Consider the following 21,904-nt stretch of genomic DNA (forward strand, 5'->3'; position numbering starts at 1 on the left):
ACGAACCATACATCCAAGAGTTCTTGTACTCCATCTTTTACAACAACAACAAATCAAACATTAAAGGACTACTTATTCAGATATATATAAAAATAAATCAAATTAATAATTACTTGAGAATAATTGTATATACTTCAGATATATATGAATATAAATCTAATATAATTACATGAAGCATACAAACACACCATGGTAGAGAAAAATTAATTAATGGCCTATTTATCCATAAATAATTAAAATACATATTTATTGATTACAATAAACAATTTTAAAGACAACAATTAGCAACAATTATACTTTACCCAATATCTTTCATTAAAACCCTAGTCCAATTTCATCAAACATAAATTTACAAAAATGAAATTATTAAAAAAACCAAACCCTAGATCTAGATCCACATGCACATGAAACATCCATAAAACTAACTAACTGTTCACTAAAATAAAAAAACATGGACCAAATAAGGTACTGATCTTGTTCTCCTCCCTAATTTACCCTAGTACATTTAAAACTTGGCTCTAATTTGCTTCATAAATAGTTCAAGCACCATAGAAGAGAGAGAAAAATAAAACTCTAATTACTCACTAACCAACCATTAAAACTTCAAAAAAAAGTGTGGAATAGTATTTTCTTACCTTCTACAACCTCTCCACCAAAGGATTTGAGACCAAAACCTTCCCCCTTAGTAGAGCAATTTTTGGGAGGTGCCCAATGCCTCCCTACCTTTCTTTCACGGGTTGGAGTGAGTGACTCGAGGAGGAAGAAGTGTTGCAACTGTTTTATATGTGGGTCATTTGTAGGGACGGCTGGTGATTGAGCCGCCCCTACAAATCCGAGCTATATATACGTGGGCATTTGTAGGGGCGGCTCAATCACCAGCCGCCCCTACAAATAGAAATTCTAGGGGCGGCTGGTGATTGAGCCGCCCCTACAAATCAGACCTCATTTGTAGGGGCGGCTCGTATCACCAGCCGCCCCTGCTGTTCCATTTATAGGGGTGGCTGGTGTCTGGGCACCCGAGCATGCTACTGTAGGGGCGGCTCCATCACCAGCCGCTCCTACAAAAAATTCGACCCGTTGCTAAAAATTGTTTTTTACGTAGTGTTAGACGGTCTCCAACAGCTCATGCAAAGGGTGACACAAACCCAAAATAGGCTATGCACAGTGTTTTAGCTGAAGAAAACCGGCTCCAACAGAAGATGCAAACCGAGCATGCATTTTGGGTACGAGGCCAATTGGGACGCTTATTTGCGTCGTCTTTCTCCAAGACGCAAAGTCTTCAGCGCAGGACCGCTCATAGACGACGGGAGGAGGAGGTGGAGGGCTCGCCGCGTCGCGGTACGCCTCGTCGATGATGAGAGGAGGCACATGGCTCGTCGCGTCGCGGTACGGCTCATTGACGACGGGAGGAGGAGGCGGAGTGCTCGCCACGTCGCGGTACGGTTCGTTGATGACGGGTGGAAGAGCCGCGGGCTCTGACTCGGATGACCCCGCCTCCTCTGCCTGTAGCTGCAGCGGCGCGAGGGAGGGCGGCATCGGATCTCCCACGGTGAGGAGGGGAGGGGGAGGCGAGGGAAGGTCGAGCCGCGTGGTGTCCCCCGCGTCCACGGCTGCGGCCGTGCCCATCGCCGCCATGGCGTCCTCGCCCGAGGGAGCCTGGGCGGCCACAGAGGTGAAGAAGGGGTTGAGGACGCGCAGCGATTGGCGGGTCTCCTCCGATGCCGACTCCATGCGGTTCTGGTGCATGGACGGCGCGGTGTCGAGGCGGGCGGTGGCCGTCATCGTGGACGGGTAGCGGCGGTGGTGGTGGTGGGGACCGTGGCCGTGGTGCTGGAGGTAGAGATGCTGGGAGTGGGGCGGCGGGGGTGGTGGAGAGGAGCAGAAATGCGAGGAGGAGGGGCAGGTGGAACGGCGGAGCCGCCATGGCTGCTCTGCTACGGGCAAGGGAAAAGGCTGCTGCGGGCGAGGGAAAAGGCGGGGCGTGGCCGGCTCGGCGAGGCGAGCTTGCCGTGGGAGCACCTCCGGAGCTGCCAACCTTGGTTGCCTCGCCAGATCTAGGACTGCTCCCCCGCCGCCGATGATGAGCAGCGCCGCGTGGGGGCGGAGGTGCTCGCGCAGCGCTCACCGGATCTCGCAGGGAGGGAGGGAGGCCGTGCAAGGGAGGGAGCTCGCCGGCGAGGCGGGCCCGACGACGACGACAACGACAGCGAGGTGGGGAGGGAGGCGGGCGACGCTCACCGGATCTCGCAGGGATGGAGGGAGGCCGTGTAGGGGAGGGAGCTCGTCGGTGATGTGGGCCCGACGACGACGGCGAGGCGAGGAGGGAGGCGGGCTGTTGGAGAAGGAAGATTTTGGGTCGGTGACCTATTTACTGTGCAGAACCCAAATCCTAGAATGGGTCGCTGATTTAGGTATCAGCTGTTGGAGATAGTCTTAGGGCGTCGGGCAGTGGCTCCGTAAAAGGGTTTTACTCCCACCCGAATTCTCTGGTGGTATGGAGAAGGGTGCATTGGAGAATGCGTTGCCCCTAGAGAGTATGCAAAGGCAACAGAGGGTCACTCGAATTGTCTGGTGGTCATCGAACAGGTAGCACCAGAGAAAGGCCCCATCAACAATCAGCAACGGCTAGTACACATGGCAACCACCAGATTTCTCATGTGGCATCATTGGAAATTCATGTGCACTGTAGAAAGTGTAGCTCGGCCACAATGGCCTAGTTTTGGTGTTTGGGGCTATATATACCCACTTGGTCAGCCATTTGGTGGGTGTTAGAGCTCAAGGAAGGTATAGGAGAGTTGAGGCTCATCTCTAGTTGATCTAGCCACCAAAGTGCTTAAAGGTTACATAGGTGATTAGTGTAAGTGCTTTGTAAGAGTGTTTAGACAAGTTAGACCACCGCTTTAGCGTTTCCTCTAAGTTTAGGCCTAGTGTTTAGTAGGCTTTGCATACCTCTTACCACCCAGTTCTTGCGTGAACGATTGCTTGTACACTAGGAGCTTGTAGTCTTAAGAGACCTTCCGATATGTGGAGAGGTCGTCGAGCATGTACGAAATGTATCAGTGTGAACAGTGTCGTTTTGGCTAGAGAAACACAATAGTGAAGACGGCAGGGAGCAGTCTGGGAGAAGACCATCACGGAGATCCACTTGCACGTGGGGAAGGACTGTGGGCTATCCATAGAGTTATCCAACCAAGAGCTTTGCCCTCGCGTGGACATCCCTGCGAGGGGCTCCAACAAGGATTAAGGGCAAGAGTGAGCTTCTCGATACCTCTAGAAAAACCATCATCGTCAACAAGAGTTTGCTTCTCTATCTCATTTAAGCTTCTGCACTTCACATGCTTTATGTGCTTACGTTTGTAGTTTAGCTTGTTAGGCTAGTATATAGAATTGGAACCTACAAGACTTGCTAGCAGAGGTCACATACATAGACCAACCTGATCATCGGCTCTCCCCCTTCATCGCCTCAGATGGAAAACTGGACACTGCTAGCATATACAGCCTACAGGCTACTAAAGGCACAAGGACAAGGCTATGATGAAGAATCAAACTTCATCTGGAAAAGTGCAGCCCCACCACGTGTTCAGTTTTTCATGTGGTTGTTATGCCAAGAACAGATTCAGTGCCGTTCAAATTTACAGAAGAAAGGAATTGTGCCTCATGCATTATGTGAGGTATGCAATGAAGCAGATGAAACCCGTGAGCATATTATCAATGGCTGTGGCATCGCTAAGGAGTTACTGGGCTGCATTTGGAGTTGCTATGCCGTCTGGACAAGATCTGTCCGAACTACACAAGCTTGATTGGCCAAACAGTATTCCTCAACAATGTTTCGAGACACTAGTGGCACTAGCATGCTGGCAGTTATGGAAGCGAAGGAATGCAGTTATCTTTAGAAACGAGAGGCCTTCACTGCATCAACTTCTGGGCTCAAGTAGAACTGTAAAAGTGAGGTGGAGCAATGGTGAGTAAGGTTTCCAAGGAAACGGAGAACAGTGGTGGGTCATTGGTGCATGCTCTTTCAAACGACAATGGCTCAAACTCCATGATACAGCTACCAAGATAGAAACAAGCTTACTGTTTTGTGTCTCTTTGCCTCTGAAACCGGCAAAACGGTTTTCGGAATTGTAAAATGTACAATATCTAACGGGCCACTTTCGGACACATATAATGAATCAGGTGGGGATCTTCCCTGTCGACATTCTAAAAATAAGTAGAATTAGAGGCAAGTAGTTTTAGAAAGCCTACACACGTATAAAGGGGATGATGTTTTCTCCATCTAGAAAAGCACATATCCCTTATATACCACAATTCACTTTTCTCAATCTCCTACTTTAGATTTCGGGAAAAGGAATCTAGTTGAGATGCTATAACTCCTGAACTCTTTTATTATGTTTTATATATAGGCATGCGCACATAGCAATTATCAATCCAAAGCTAGACTAAATATTGTTAAATCCTTGGGTGCCTACAATTATATGGAGCATTTAGAAAATCTAACTATCCTAGATGAGCAATCAGATATTACCTTAGAAGAATCATAGAGTTATTCTTTCACGAATTAAACAACACAAACATGGAGGCCCATAAACATGCACGCCTCCTCTATGAATACACACCTAAACCCTACTCCTTTAAGCACCCTGAAAGCGAACCAATATATTTTGAAGTTGGCAAAGTCGTCATTTATCACTGAAACAAGAAGCTTTTTGTTTTTTTTTTCGGGAATTGAAACATGGAGTTGTTGAGCAAAGACTTTGCATTTCTTTTCCCACTCAGTTAAATGACCTAGTGGCTTACGAGTGCAGGACAGCTGCACGGCGATCGCTACTACGTGTGTGGCTTCTTGCGTTGGACCCTGGTGCATGTCTATATCAAACTTTGATAGTTGGTTCTAGCTAGTTACCCTCTGCGTGGTGTACCATGGACAGTTGGACCTATCTGAAAACGAGCAGTCCTCGTATGGTTGGACAAGTCACAAGTTCCACTTCCACTTTGCATGTTTTCGCGACGGGCCTAAGTGGGTCAGATTGGTCCATCCATTTTCATTTTACCAGTCAAATTTATCTATCAATTCCTATCTTCTCTTCCTATATTGGCCCCGTTCGGCTTACTCAGAAACTGACTTGTTCGGCTTGTTGTTTCAGCCGGAACAATGTTTTTCTTTTACAACAATTCTGCCAGAATAGTGTTAAGTTTCAGCAAGCCGAACGGGGCCTAATGGACTCAATCTTTTTCGTGTTTGCATAAGTTAGAGTACCGTATACAAACACGGTATCGAATTCTATTTCAAAATGAGTTGGAATATAAAGCGTTTCATGGTCTGCCACTCTCTCCCATACCCGTACGAAATGTTCAGGCATGGTGCAGAGGTCGATCCTAAAATAAATTGGAACTACACCTTCTGTACCCATATGAGTTAGAGCAGCATACATCTAAAAATAGTACAAAGTTCGATTTCTAGATGAATTAAAACACATGGCCTAAATAAATCTCCAAGCCGCAAGTCATTTGGATAACCACGCAACAAGTTGAACGTCTGTTGCACTCATAATATGTTTACTCGTAGTAAAATGTGACGATGCACTTTAATTATCTTAGTATAAAATTTCAAAATGAGCTACGGAGTACGAAGCTGCAGTACAAGCTGCTGAGATGCAGTCGCTGCAGCCGCAGCCACAAAAATCACAGCCGAGCACACCCATTGACTAATTGAGGTGTGTTGAGTAAGTTTTGGATCCACTAGTTTGCATTCCTAGGCCCGTTTTGGATTCAAATCACTATCGGGCGCGCGTGCGCCACTAACCAAAGCGGCGCACACGACGACCCGTGCGCAAGAATCGAGGAAGAAGGGGGCAGGGCTGGGGACAGCGGGCAGGTAGTGGGCGGAACGGCCGGCGGCAGGGGTCGCCGTGGTCAAGGCGGTGGATGAGGTGGCGCGGCGGCGGAGGTGACGGTTAGGGTTTCACTTGGTAGGGTTGGTGCTCTCCTCCGGCCCTAGATTGATGTCCTGCTGGCCGGGGGCGGCGGCCGGCCAGGCGGTGGTGGCGGGTTGACCGGTGGTGAGTGAGCCGGTGGCGGCGGCGCCACTGAGCAGGCAGCGGAGGACATCTGGATAGCGCGGGGTAGGTAGCAAGGGCGAGTGCCGCCGAAGTTAGGGGAGGGCAGGCTCATTCGGAGGGGTTGGGCGCGCTGCGAGCAGGGAGTTCACCGACGGCGTTGGTGGTGGTCGAGGTGGGCGGGGGAGGGGCTCGCCAAGAAAGATGAATAGGGACTGCGCTCGTGTAGGCTAAGATGGGGCGAGCACGTGTGCGCTCACTACAAAAAATACTCTTATACATAACGGTTTACTTTGGCCACAGACGAGTGAAAATATGTCACAGTTAACTCACCACTGACGATTGAAAAAAACGTCATATATCCCACGTCATATATTTGTTGGCCTAAATTGAGCCATCACAGATTGGAATTTGTGTTTCGTCATAGAATAGGTGTCTGCATCTTATAACCAGCCTATATCCAAGACCAGATCCAAACCATAGTGACGAAAAAGAACATCACAAACTAGTGTCAAATCATCACTGTATTAACATACATCATAGCTCATAAGATACACTAATCATATAAACAAACATTGATCATTCATGTATTAGCAAGCCCACTGTTGTCACATTGTCACATTTTATCAAACAATGAACTGGCCTGGCTCACAATCATTTTATCAAACAATGAACTGGCCTTCTCACAACAACTAAGTTTGAACTTATAAATTTCATCTCTAGGGAGTCTAAAATAACTAAACATTAGTATCCACGAGCACTTCAATTGGCTTGTTATCCATAAGATGTGCTACCTGAAAGTCAAAATGCATATAAGATAAATCAGTTTTCAGCAAAGATTCTAAAGCAGTTCAATGCACATATTTTTGAGAGCCCAATAAGTAGAGCATGAGTCTAAATATCAATTCATAACTAAGTTCATATTCTTCACAGTAAGAGTAATAATTCAACAAATCTCACATAACATACTTGTTTAAGGACAGCTGCAGGAGGTGTAACATAGTATAGCACACAAGTAGATGCCTCCGTAGAAGAGGTCACCATGGTATAAATAGGGTTAGCACAAGTAGATGCCTCTGCAGAAGATATCACCATAGTACCAAATGACTAGAAATGACAGGCTTACCTGCACCATTCTGTTATACTAAGTTATTAAGAAAGAACTTATTTAATTGAAGCTGATTGACACCACAAGTTATCTGCAAAAATGCAAAGTGTTGTCAAGTTCAGCAGCCACTCGTCAAGCAAAGTCACATGCAACTCAATTACAAGAACTCAAATTCAGTAACTTCGGTGTTTCAGAAGTTCCTTAAATTTGTTGAGCACAACTTAAATATAGAGTTTTGATCTACCGAGTGTGAACAATGTTGCTACTGCTCCAAAGAGTGAGAGTGAACAAATTAAAAGGGTTGCAGTATGAAATGAGAGGAGTAACATTTGATCAAATAAAAATCTAGAGTAGCAAACAAGCCACTGAGAACTAACCATATAGTTCAAGCAACTAAGTAGAATGGCAAATATTAAACAAAGCCAATTAGTGTAGCATGAAAGGGGCACTTCACAAATGAGATATCAGTGCAGATCACTGTTGTCGCTGCTCACCTGAAACTGAACACAAGCCCTGCTCCTTGTTGCGTTGAACACAAGATTCTATTGATAATTTCAATCCACATCCTGTAGGAAGACCAAAAACAAGTTTTGCTCAAACAAGCATACACTTGGTTGAGATCTACAGATAGCCAAATAGCTTAAATTAGGATTCCAATGCTCAGTTTTACACAAAAGGAAGGGAAGAGAAGGGACAGGCATATCTGGTGTTGTGAGGGCTCACCGCTGCAGATCCGGACGTCAGGGTGCTAGAGCGGAGCCAGGAGCGGGTGCGATGGGGCTGGGTCGCCGGCATGCAGCCAGTGCAGGGGCTGGGGTTGGGGCAGGTGCGGTGGGGTCGGAGCCGACTCTGGAGCGGGCGCGACGAATCAGGGCGGGGCCTGAGCCCTGGAGACCGCGTCGGCGCTATGGGAGAAGAGGAAGGGGAGGGGGAGATGCGGACCTAGGGTAGACGGAGGCCATCGGAGTGATGCTGGTGGTCCTAGGCTTCACCGGCCCCAGATCTCCCGTTAGGAGGCGGCCAGGTTCGTGTGGAGGGCATCGGTGACCGTGGCAGAGGGCGGGGGGTCGCGACACAATGGACGTCAGCGGCCGCGATAGAGGACGGGTCTCGCCTGTTGTAGAGGACGGTGGCGGCGGCTTCGAGCGGTGCAACTCTGTGGCTGTGTGTTGAGAGGAGGTGAGGGTAGGGTCCCAGGGAGTGCGGGAGGCGATAAGGTGAGCGGGGGGGGGGGGGGGGGGGGGTTTCTCATGGATTTATCAGCTGAGACACAAAAAGGTCATAGAATAAAGCTTTTTACGATGGTTTCTTATAATGTCATATCTAAACCGTCATGTATAAAGGTATTTCTTGTAGTGGCTGCTCTCCTTAGCGGTGCGTGTGCGTGAGGAAAGGGCCATGGTTTAGGATACAAAGGATTGCTACGCATTTTAAATTAAAATAGGACGTTTATACCATTTGCGGTTTTTTCTTTTGTTGGTTTGCTATTGTTGCCGTCGTCGTTTTGCTCCTTTGGTTTATTGTAACTTTAGAGATCGTAGTCAGCCTGAGCTACTTCTTTTTGATAGAATCGACAACTCTCTTCTTTGATTCGTTTTTTAAAAAATAAAATGAGGAGGATGTGTTAATAATTTATTGACCTGCACTGGAAATATAGCGCGGCCGTTCCGAAACTTATTATAGAGCATACACGGTCAATATTTTTTTTAAGATAATGGAACAAGGTTCCAGCCATACACAACCAATACTTTTTTTTGAATGTCATACACGTACGACCAATATTACGGAGCCTAGTTTACCTAACTCGAATCTGTTAACTGGACCATATGGCATCAGACAAGTATGGTGGCCGGCCACTGGCTACTTTCTTGTGGTTAAGGACCGAACCATGATTGTGTGGTGAACGTGGGGCTGCCTGCCTTATCCACAGTAGGTATGTTGGTGCTAACATAGACTTCTGATTGATGATACAAAGCAATAGGAATCCATGCATAGACAGTCACAGACTCGTGTGATGTCTAGCCACAGACTTGTTCTACTCAGATATCGCCAGCAACTTAATTTCTTCTTTTTTAACGCTTTTTTTTTTGTTTTGGTTTTGGCCATAGAATACTGCTACTATGCAGAAAGATTGCAAGTCCTTGTCTGGAGATGTGTGCCACAACAAAACTAAACTCTCCCGATAGGATTTCGTCTCCTTGACAAAAGTTAACTCTGCTTGGCACTGATAGGGCTATAGGCCGGCCCGGCACGTATCTGAAAAATCCCAGTGCAACAACGACATAACGATTAAAGATAAGGACTAATATATAGTCATGGGACTACCTACTCATAAAACACTTTTGTCTAACAGAGATATCGTTGTTAGTTACCAAACTAATCAAAAGCTGTGTCCGGATCTAGGGGCTAAATTTAGTCGTGTCACGTCGGACGTTCGGATGCTAACTAGAGGGCTAAACATGAGCTAATTATAAAACTAATTGCACAGGAGTAGACTAATTAGCGTGATGAATCTATTAAGCCTAATTAATCCATAATTAACAAATGTTACTGTAGCACCACATTGTCGAATCATAGACTAATTAGGCTTACTAGATTAGTCTCGTAAATTAGCCTCAATATGTGTAATTAGTTTTGTAATAAACGCATGTTTAATACTCCTAATTGGTATCAAAGATTCGATGTGACGGGGCTAAATTTTTGCTCAAAGGAAACAAACACAGCCTAATCACAAGATTGAGCAGAAGACGCATATCTCTTCTAGCAACTATACTTCAACAGAAATTACTACTACCCCGGATAGGCATGTCTGGAAATACCTTATCTTGATCATGAAACCATATATACTGATATTTCCATGCTATCTAGACAAAAGGCTCAATACCCATTCTAATAATAAATTACTAATGCTCAAATCTTTTTTTTTTTTTTGCAGATTTCTATAAGATATTTAAATATGCTCAAGGAAAGTTAAGGTTGTGGAGAAAATATAAACTCGATCTAAGGGGTTATTTGGTTGGGAGCCTCGCATGCGACTTGGCTCCTAGACACATTGACGATCACACCTCATATTAGAATTTGTGGGCTTGGCTCAATAGAAATTTTGAATAATTCTAAATAAATCTTACAGGCCCATTCATGTGTACATATGAGGGAGTGTGAAAACCTTTAGTCGTACCTTGGTAGTTGAAGTGATGGTTGCCATATTAAATATGGAAACCATCTCCACCTCTCTAAGTCTAATGTGAGGAGGTAGAAGGAAACCCACATGGTTGCCTTGTCGAGTTGGGGCGAAGGGTGCATGCGGGAGCGAACACATGCTCGCCAAGCCGGAGCGTGGCTTGCTTTTGCAGCTTTAGTTTTTTGTTACTTGGCCTTTAAGTTTGCAAGTTGGAATCCTAGTCCATTTATATCGTGATCGCGACACAAGATCGTCCCGGATTTCCTCTAACCTAAATGCATCTATATATTCAGTTAGGATTTTGCCTCTTTCTGCTACTTCATCGTTGTCAGTAGTCTCTCCATCCCGAGCACGTACGTGCACTGGCGATTGGGAGAGCAGGTCTTCAAAAACCTCATCCTTGTGATCCTGCACCGGAAGAGGATGATAAGTTTTTTGGGAAGTGCTTTAGCACGATTGCTCCCAATCTCCACGACGACTCATCTTCCTGCGGTGCCACGTACTGTCGTCTCTGCCGCTAGCTGCTTTGACCCGTCTTCAACAACGATGCTGGTGCTCCACCACTAATTGATGATCTCTCACTATCAACCACGATGTCTTCATTTGCAATTGAGAGTTATGCTCACCGTGATCTGATATGTTATTTCAGTATGCCTACTGATTCAAATATGTCGTTGTTCACATTAATTTTGTGGGGTTCAACTAGTATGTCAAGTTTATACATGCTAGTATCTAATAATGTCATGATTTATGTTCTGAATTTAATCATAAAATTGCCTACTTTTCAACACCTCGAGTGCTCAGAAATGAACGCCTGGCACGGGTGCCTAGTGAGCAAGTCTGCCTATAGAGCAATCCAAACACAGCGCCTAGGTCTGTAGAGTACTCTCATTGTTTTCAAATAGAAGCTGTGTAAAAATACATGTTAGAATTTAGAAATTTCCACCATCGACATAAAAAATAGTCCATCCATCCCAGAATACTTGATGATCTGGTATTAAAAAAATCTTAAAAAACTTGATATTTTGAGCTCTTTGATTGACACTAGGTGTGCCCCATTTTGGCATCATCGTCAGATCCTCTTGCATGGCTGTTATTTTGCGTAATTTTTCCTTGAGATCTTGTTTGGATGCTCTTGTACCCACATCAATCCATGTGTGTGGGAGTAGATTAAGGTGGAACTTAGTTTAATTTCACCCCAATCCACTCCAACAAACGTGCATTGATGTTGTGAATTGAAATTTCCTACTTTATCAACACCTCAGGTGCTCAAAAATAAATGCCTAGGATTGGTGCCTAGTGAGCAAGTCTGCCTGAAGAGCAATAATCCAAACAGGGCATAAATCTCTTATTGTAGAGTACTCTCATTGTTCTCAAATAGAAGCCGTGTAAAATACATGTCAGAATTTAGAAATTTCCACCATCAACATAAAAAATAGTCCATCCATCCCAAAATACTAGATGATCTGGTATTTAAAAAATATATTTAAAAACTTGATATTTTAGCTCTTTGACACTAGATGTGCCCCATTTTGGCATCCTCATCTGATCCTCTCGCATGGCTGTTATTTTGGGTATTTTTCCTTGAGATCATCTTTGGGTGCTCTTGTATCCACATCAATTCATATGTGTGGGAGTGGATTAAGATGGTGTTTAATTTAATTTCACCCCAATCTACTCCAACACACATGCATTGATGTGAATACGAGTGCATCGAAACAAGCCCTGAGATGAATAATGGCCCTAGATTTCTATTCGTGGTAACGAGTCTACACGGTAACATGCGATGCCCACTATACCAAAACCCATCTTTAGTGACTCTTTATATGTCGGTGACATTTTAGCGACTTATGATCGGTCGTTATTGATCTATGCCGACTCTTCCTATAAGTCCTTGATAGTGGCGTCGGTATAAATAAATCTATAACAACCGACCACTTATCGTGCCAATGATCAGATGCTATATAGTAGATATAATGACCGATAGTTTGACACCGAATATAAACTTATACTAACTCAAGGTCTGATGATATTTATTTATAGCGACCAACTGTCCAACACTATACATACTAATTAATCATACAATAACCATATAGCCCCTGGATGAAGAGATGCTCAGGGGATAAAAGATGTTAGCATATCCAATCTCTTATGGTCAAATCAATACTACAGATAGTTCATCATCATTCACAGCCGGCTCTAAAACCGATATCACAACCGGTTTTTCGAGTTGGCAGTGATAGTTGGCAATGATGTCCATCTTCACTACCATCGGTTTTAAATTAGTGATGAAAACCTAATAAAAAACATGGCTGACGTTTGTGCCCAACCACATCAGTGTCACCTACCGAGCTCACGCCAATACCTTGACCACCGTCCACACCGCCACCACTAAGCTCCCACTTGTCATCTTCGGATCTGGGCAGACATGTGCCACCCTCGTGCAGATCTAGGCTGGGGTGCCACTGAGAGAGAGAGAGAGAGAGAGAGAGAGAGAGAGAGAGAGAGAGAGAGAGAGAGAGAGAGAGAGAGAGAGGTGGGGGTGAGTGAGAGAAGAGAGAGTCAACAACTAAGGTTTCACGTGTATGTACTTATAATGACGGTTTTTACCACCGGTTTTTATATTGAACCAGTAGTGAAACCCATTTTTCATTGTTGGTTCAGCCACAAACTAGTGTCAAGTTTTTATAGAATTGATGGTAGAAATAGCGTTAGTGAAAACCATTTATATAGTAGTGAATCGAAGAATTTATTAGCAGCAAAATCTTCCTCCAACCGTTCTCCAAAATCAATTGTTTTGTGTTTTGACATCCAAAATTATCTTCACTCTCCATCAAATCCAGGGTAACGGGTTGATCCCCTATCTATGTTTTTACGTTATTTTTATTTTTACATGTCTGTAACTTTTTTCTCCACAAAATGATCCCAATTTCCTCCTAGAGGCCGTCACTACACGTCACTCTTGAGCAAGATGCGCATCGTCAGACGTCTCTCTTTCATAGGACGTCTGTCAGTGCACGTCCCTCTTCCATCCCACGCACACCACTCCCCTTGGGGCTGCTCTATCCTCTGTGTTGCTCCCCTCCCCCCACGCATGCGTAAGGTCCCACCCAATCAGATGGATTGGGCAACAGCTCTCAAGGTGAGGAAAGCTCCTTCCTTGATGCCGCTAGAGCAAAAATAGTGACAAGGAACCATAACAATCGAAATCAATGAAGAGAGAAGATTTACAGCCTATAGTGGATAAGGTTATTAAGAGGATTGCATGCTGGAAGGGCAGATTACTATCCTATGTTGGGAGGCTAACCTTGCTTAAAGCTTGCCTAGCTAGCATACCAATTCATCTTTTGTCTATTATAAAATTTCCCAAATGGGCTATTGAATTGATAAATTCTCAAATGGAACATTTCCTATGGAATAATAATGAGACAAATCGTCAGTACCATTTGGTGAACTGGCAACTAATAGCTCAGAAAAAAAGAATTGGGGGGGGGGGGGGGGGGGGGGGGGGGGGGGGAGGGGGTCTTGGTATCCCCGATTTGAGGAATCTCAATCTTTGTTTGTTGAGCTCATGGATCTTTAGATACCATTTGAACTCTAGCTCCATTTGGAGGCAAATTGTAGATTATAAATACAAAACTAAGAAACCAAACTTGCTATGTTGTTCTGATATCAATATCTCTCCTTTCTGGAAAGGAGTTCTATGGGCTATTGAGGCAGCAGTATGGGCATAATGTGGAAAGTTGGAAATGGGAACATAATTCGTTTTTTGGAGGACAACTGGTTTGGCAATTCAAGTCTAGCTATCCAATATTGGCCTCTTTACATCATTAATGAGCAGCATGGTAAAACTATAGCATAGGTCTGGGATAGGGAAGTTTTAAAACTTACTTTTAGAAGATCTGTTTCTGAAAGGTTAATGCTGTTGTGGTATGAGCTTTTAGAAGTGACAGAAAATATAGCCTTTATAGATGATGAAGATCAGATAATCTGGAGTTATAGTTCCAATGGAAAGTACTCAGTACAATCCTTATATGCAGTTGTTAATCATAGGGGAGTGATCCCTACTTATGTTCACACCGTTTGGAAGCTACACATCCCACCTAGAGTACAGAATTTTTTGTGGCTTTTATCCAAAAACAGACTTTTGGCAAGGGATAATCTGGCTAAATGGACAGAAGTACTAGATCAATCTTGTGTGTTCCATGCTGAAAAAGAGTCGGTTGACCACCTCTTCTTTCAGTGTTGTGTGGCTAAGCGTATATGGCATATTGTTTTAACAATGTTGAATCTGTCTGATGATTGCAACTATGAAACAGTGGCGTCTGGTTGGCTTGCCAATAAGCATCATAACGTTAACAATATCATCTGTGCAACAGTCATGTGCTGCTTATGGAAATTACGTAATGATTTATGTTTTCAGGGGACAAGATGGAGAAGCGAGAAGCAGGTGTTGCTGTGGATAGTAAGAATGCTGCGAAGGTGGATGCCCATGTTCAAGCAGGAGGTTGCAGAGGGCGTGGAGGAGCTGGCCACACAACTGGAGGTCCAGGCATTGAAGCCTCTGGCGATCTGCTGGGAGGATACCAGGGAGATGCAAATATCAGGTTCGGGACGATTGACTACCCAATCTTCGGAGCTGGACTATACCGTTGTGAATCCAACAAGATCTGAGAGTGATGTCCAGTTGTCTGTCATTGAGGTTGTGCAAGACTGTAATGTGATAGACCTTTAGGTCTGTGTTCCGGCGGGCGCGCATACGCCTGGCTCTGTTCGGCTGGTCTATAAGACGTTTGTGCTGATTTGTACGGCTGATTTGTTGGGAGAGAAAAATAATGTGCCATGGCTGATAAGCCGGTTTACCGGCTTATAATGGCAGCCGAACCTTGAACTTGGATGATTATGATCGCTTTATGTGTAATAAAGTGGGGGAAACCTTTTTTTCTAAAAAATTATGGAATATTCAACCATATCCATGCGAGACTGCCTTTTAAACACCATGTTGCATGTAATTGATAGTCAAAATCAATGAAATATATGCATGCCTTTTAAACTATGCGTTACTAGAAAATTAATCAAGTTGACAACCAAACTTACTAGTTAGTGAGTACTTAGTTCTAAAATTACTTAAACACTCTGTATTTATTTCAAGATATATCGACGAAGCACTAATTAATTTAGGACTGAAGGTAGCCTAGATTGTTTACGCATCATGTTTTAAATTAGGGGACCGGGATATAGGGAAACTTTAAGTTTTGGATAGCTCCACTATCAGAAAATGGCTCTGTTCTTCAGCACTACTTTAAACGAATGAACAGTGTTTTCCTCTCATAACATTTCAGTATAAGCAGCGGTATAAGTCAAATTTGAGCGAAACGAATAGGGCCAATATGTGTTCAAATTTAGACGAACTCGGAACCACTCAAATTTGGCAGCCTAGCTATTCTTAGAAGTAATTGCCTCTGACCGCCCTTGGACAGACATAGACTAGATCAGGTTCTGCTAACTTTTGCTGACTTGTTGCCTTCCGCAAGCGAGCTGGGAGTTGGAGAATGAACAGAATCTTCTGTTCGGTTACATGCATGTTGTCGTCTTGCCACATTGCAAGTGGCGTGTAGAATAATGTTGAATAGAATCATGTATTGATTAGAGTGATATATTAGCACAAATTAAGTACTGTAAGTCGATCTGAATAATGCAATGAGGGGACACCTCCATCTCCATGGAACAGACGTCAGGAGATGACACTGGTAGAATAGAATACTGGATTATGGTCTTACCGGATGTTTGCTCATGGTGATATAGACCACGTATATATTAATCTCTTATACCTAGATCTTTACAGGACGGCACAAGCAGATGCAGGCCTTCGAGAAACTGAGATAAACATGGAACTTGATAGTAGATGTTACAATCTTTGGCTCTGAATTGTTTGTGAGCCCTGTCCCTGCCTCTGAATTATATATAATGCACCTGGGTGTAATCTGTGTACAGAATACACCCAGGCCAACCGGCGTGTCTTGTCTGGGCAATCGGCCCAACTAACCCACTAATCAGGCGCGGGCCACACACCTCTACCCTCTCCCACGCCAACACCACCCCACCAGGCAACGAGGCAGGCACACAACGAGCGTGCGAACGAGTTGCAATTTGTGTACGACGGAAGTTGCAATCGGTTGAAAGGATGAGTTGCAATTTATGTACGACTAAAGATGCAATCAGCTGACGGGCTGAGTTGGAACTTGTATACAAACGGAGCTACAATCAGCCGTCTAGGGCAGTTGCAACTGGCCGACCCAACCGGAATGCAACTGGCCTACCACCAAGGTTGCAATTTGTGTACGACGGAATTTGCAATCGGTTGAAGGGATGAGCTGCAATTTGTGTACGACTGAAGATGCAATCGGCTGACGGGCTGAGTTGGACTGGTATACAAACGGAGCTGCAACCAGCCGTCCAGGGCAGTTGCAACCGGCCTACCCAACCGGAATGCAACTGGCCTACCACCAAGGTTGCAATTTGTGTACGACAGAAGTTGCAATCGGTTGAAGGGATGAGTTGCGGCTGAGGGGCGGCGCCCAGGGCCTGTACAGGCACGCGGGGTCTCAGAATATATAGGTGCGCGGGTCAACTGGGTTGGACTCCGCGCTGGTACAGCTCACGCTCGCCGCGCTCCACGTGTCTCACGGCTGGATTTTATATATATATACATACCGGTACAGAATAACCTATTCTGCGCGTGCCATGGCGCACCAGGCACCACACAACAGGCCAATAGGCATCCTACTGGATCGGCTCCGTCATCCACGCTCTCGAGCCTGGGAGCGCCGCAAATTTCTCTACGACTCGTTATTCTGTAGCCAGGCCGTCCGCCGCACCGGGCTCGCACTCAGTTTGAGATCCTGCGCTGGTGGGTTCCCGTAATTGCGTGATGCTGATTTCACGTGCGAGCCAGCCAAGCTCATAAATGGAGCGAGCTAGCCGGAATTAATTGCATGGTTAAATAATTATGGTAATGGAAAAAAATTAACCGTACGTGCTAGCCTCCGTGCTGCACGCTGGGGTACCATATGGTTCTCGTAACTTCATTTTCCTAGTATGGTAACAGGAGGCGTACATGCACGTGCTAGTATGGTAATTAGGATGTCGAGTTACTACTTTATCTCCTTGATTTGCTGACGTTAATTTTGGCAACTCTAGTTGTCCCTGCGGTATGCATGAAAAGCTAACAAGGATTACGAGAACACATTCATGCCCATGCAAAGATTACGAGAGTATGTATAATAGTACAAAATATATTCTAGTTACTATAATTAGCACCCAAATGTTCTAGGCGCACGCAAATGATCTTGTTACGATAATTCGCACATATTCTGGTTACTCTAGTTATTAACTAGCCCGCAAATAATTAGCACGAGGGTTTTATACTGTAAATATTTACGAGAATTTTGTACAGTAAATGTTTACGAGAATTTTATACTGTATAAATATTTACGAGAATTTTATCCTATGAATATCTTGTACTATGAAATTTAGAGAACTTGCACAAAGAATATTTACGAGAACTTTGTACTATAAGTATTTACGAGAATTTTGAACTATGATCAAATTTAATTTACTATAACATCAATAAGCTACGCACGAACCCTCCTCTCCCGAAGCCGAGGAAGACAAAAAATTTCAGCATTGGCCAACATTCATTTACCAAGTCACATTTTTTAAAAATGAAAAGATTAGAGCCATCTTCAACAAGGAGATGAAGCACAGATTTTTTTAGTACATAACACACTAATACATTTGTCCACCCAATCAAATTTAAACACAAACAAAAGTACAGGAAAAGAAGAGTAAGCTTCTATATAGTTTTAACACAGATCATCAGGTAAGTTAGTTCGAGCTGTGTGTGGCGCAGGTTCAGCACAGACCACAGAGTGCATTGAGGTTCTTGTCGTGGTTTGTAATGCATTCAGAAGAGCAGCTTTGACCAAACCTGAGGTACCTTTTTCTGCATTAGTAATGAGACACAATTAGAATGAACGAACTAGCTTGCATCTTCCAATTAACAGAATGAAACTAACCCTTGAACAGTGCACAAATGTCATTCCTACGAGCAAAAATGACTATAACAGCAATGATTTGTATGGATGCAAAGATATATTTACGATAATGTTGTGTAGAATACACTAGACAAATGGAATGCATTTACCATAATTTTAGCACAATGTCATGATGAAGTTACCATAAAAAGATATGGTATGGATATTTTTCCTAACACAAGCAGAATACTATATCATTGCAAAAAAAAAAGAATGGCAATTGCTCCCACTATTGAGGTTCGCAACAATTGTCGTCAATCCGGCCCGAAAATTATGAATCAAATTGTACAGCGAGACACTAGTACAGACCAAAAGCAAACTGACTCCATGCTTATCGTGGGATGCGGATTTGCATTGTGCGGGGCTCACCTCGAGATACTGTCACCGCCGGAGATGTGACGGGTGCCGGGTCACTGCCTCCTGATGAACGAGCGCCGCCGTGAGGGCCATATGAAAGGGGCGAGTCGCAGGGCCGCCGGACGACGAGGGGAAGCCGCGCGCCACCGGTCGGGGAAGGGGCCGGGCCATGCCACGCCGCCGTCGGACGCCAGGGAAGGAGTGGACGCCGTCGCCATGGCGGCCGGCGGCCGCACAATAATGCGACTCGATTCAATCCACCATGTGTGCGCCCGGTTGAAACTCATGAATCTCTATGAACGTGCTGGGTAGCCGGCTACGTAGCATCGATTGAGGCTTGGCCCGATGGCCGTCGGCGGCAGAATCTGGAGGCCGGCTCCGAGTGCCCGGCAACGGGTCTCATGAGGCGGTGGTAGTGCGATGTTTCTTGCAGGAGCTCTTGTGGCCAGTACAAGGAAGGGAAAATACCAGGGGATTGAATCAGTCCAAGGGGACCACCAAAGCAACACGCGCGTGACCTGCGGGGATGAATGGACGGGGCGGGGGATTGAGTCAATGCATGCATGCATTAGTCCGACGGGACCACCATTCCAAGTCCACGCGCGGGGCTTGGGTGACCACCGTGCGCGAGACGCTCGGAATTATTCTGTAGCCAGACTAATAGTTATATATATATATGAGTATGGCATCACTGTATGCGTATTTCGATTTTCCTTCTAGCATTGTCCTATGAATGCAGTCAACAATGACAATTAGTTCATGGTGGTCTTGACATTATACTATTATAGTAACAGGATGTGGACCTGAACACATGGCACCAATTTTTGTTAATTTCCCAATCTAATTATCATCATCCTGATCAATTCAGATTATTGTTTGTGTTTTTGTAAATTATTAGCCTTGATATTAGTGCAAATGGTTACCAGAAACATACCCAGGACCATAAATTGCGGCAACCTCAATCCTGAATTATCGTAAATTTATCATGGCAGATTTGTTTTATTATTATAGTAATCAAATAATCAGGGCATAAAATTGTGGTAACTTCCTACTCAAATTGTAGTCCGAGCAATAAGGATTATGGTAATTCCAGAGTTTGCAAGCATTGGTCCAACATGTCCCTATTCAAATTATCGTAAATTACCATGGCACATGGGCCTTATTATTATAGTAACCAAATACTTCCTAGCTAGCTGCACTTTGTATTATTGTAACACGTACATGTATACACTTCTGTACCTTTGCACATGGACGCCGCGACGTACACTTGCATTATCGTAATTCAATTTATTGTAAATATCAAAATTATAGTATGGTAAATTAGTGTTGTTGTGATAGCAACAAGTTTATCAGAATTTCCTGACATGACGCAAAATTCTAGTAACTACCCATCCTGATTACCGTATCCAGCCATTTAAAATATCCAAATTATTGTATGGTAAATTTTAGTTCGGAATTGCTTGACACCAAACTGTGGTAATTCTACGACCTTGCTAACGTATTCTAGTAACCATGTACTTGCTTGGCATGCACGTACGTGTAGATAATGGCCCCGTTCGCTGGTCTGAAATTTGGCTGAAAAACACTGTTTCAACTGAATTGTTGGGAGAGAAAAACGCTGTTCGGCTGGTTCGATGAATAGTAAACTGAGAGAGAGAGCAGCCGGCTGGCTGGTCAAACCAGACCAGCGAACTGCCCAATATAATAGCAACTAGTATAATGCCTGTGCTAACGTCACGATTTTATCTTGGGGATGCACATGAAAACAACCAATGTTTTTTTCTATAGTTCAACTTTTACACAATTGTATTTGATCATGTATACAATCTGGGAAACATTTTTGCATAAGAAGGCATAGTAAAGTTAGTGCGCGTTTTTCCTTCAAAATGTTGTGTTTTTTAGGTGATACACAAGAAGACAAACAATTTCATTGAGCGACTTTTTCATTGTTGTGTAAACCGATACACAAGAAGACAAACAATGAGAGGGACAAAACTGAAGATCGATTCAAGTTTCAACATGGTGGTCCATATGCACAATTTGACTACCAATCTATTAGCCGGAGCTAGAAGCCTGAAAAGAAAAAACAACACGATGGCCGGAAGAGCAAAGAAGAAATCAGGAGCCAAAAGTGTTCTTCGTCAGTCATGCCACCGGATCAGCATAAGAATGAATCTTGAGGTAATATAAAGCCTTGATCTCTTCTCCCTGAGGGTTTTGCCGAAGCCTTCTCTCCGTCTTAGTATTTCAGTTTTTGCTGATGGATGCAAATCAATACACAAATCAATGGCAATAAATTTTTTTGGTCAACTAATTAAATTGACAAGGATTATAGAGATTAAAAAATAGTCATTTAGGACATTACTTACCACCTTGTCACCATTCCAGGACATCTTTATACACTATATTCTTGGTGCACTTTCCTATTAGATCTAATTCCTTGTTTGGTTTAGCCAAAATTCTTGTTGTTTGCCTGGACACACCCCTCCACAAGGCAACATAGAGTTGCCCATGTGAGAACACTGGCTCTGGAAGATAGATCCCAACATGTGGGATGGTTTGCCCTGAGCTTTATTTATTGTCATCGCAAAGCTCAAACGAATTGGGAATTGCTTCCTTTTCAACTTGAACGGAAGTGAAATATCATCTGTTGGAGACATAGGGATCCTAGGTATGAACACCCTTTTTCCTGCATGTTGCCCACCAACTATTTCTGCGTCAATTGCATTGTCTTGGAATGCTCTAACCATTAGTCTTGTTCCATTGCACAAATTGTTAGGATCAAGATTGCGGAGAAGGATCATAGGGCAGTTGGTTTTTATTTTGAGCTCACACAGGGGGAGACTATTTGGAGTGATGGAGTTCAAGAAGTCAATAGGGTAGTTATTCCTTGAGTCGTCAACGATAGAGTTGAAGCTATGATAAACATTTTCCTCACCTGGAAACTTGTCAATCATACTTGCATTTAGCTGATCCACATGCTCATTTGTGGTAGATAGGATGGCGCATGTGCTCATATAAGCTGATGATCTTGCATTTTTCTCAAGTGATGGGAAGACTTCTTGAATGAGCTTGTTTACTGATTCTTCGTTGTCGGTATAGCCAA

At 44.1% G+C, this 21,904-nt stretch overlaps 2 long non-coding RNA genes across 2 annotated transcripts; both read right to left on the minus strand.

Annotated features, from left to right (window-relative positions):
* Positions 1 to 6,621: 6,621 nt before the first annotated feature.
* LOC136529890 (uncharacterized) lies at positions 6,622 to 7,178 on the minus strand. The gene is made up of 2 exons (XR_010777460.1): positions 7,026 to 7,178; positions 6,622 to 6,850 (listed from the first exon to the last, which is right to left on the minus strand). It is a non-coding gene; the product is annotated as an uncharacterized lncRNA (long non-coding RNA).
* Positions 7,179 to 7,200: 22 nt separating this feature from the next.
* On the minus strand, positions 7,201 to 7,963 carry LOC136529889 (uncharacterized). The gene is made up of 3 exons (XR_010777459.1): positions 7,888 to 7,963; positions 7,659 to 7,730; positions 7,201 to 7,255 (listed from the first exon to the last, which is right to left on the minus strand). It is a non-coding gene; the product is annotated as an uncharacterized lncRNA (long non-coding RNA).
* Positions 7,964 to 21,904: the final 13,941 nt, after the last annotated feature.

The sequence above is a fragment of the Miscanthus floridulus genome, chromosome 19 (assembly GCF_019320115.1).
Source record: "Miscanthus floridulus cultivar M001 chromosome 19, ASM1932011v1, whole genome shotgun sequence".
In the NCBI taxonomy this organism is placed as follows: Eukaryota; Viridiplantae; Streptophyta; class Magnoliopsida; order Poales; family Poaceae; genus Miscanthus; species Miscanthus floridulus.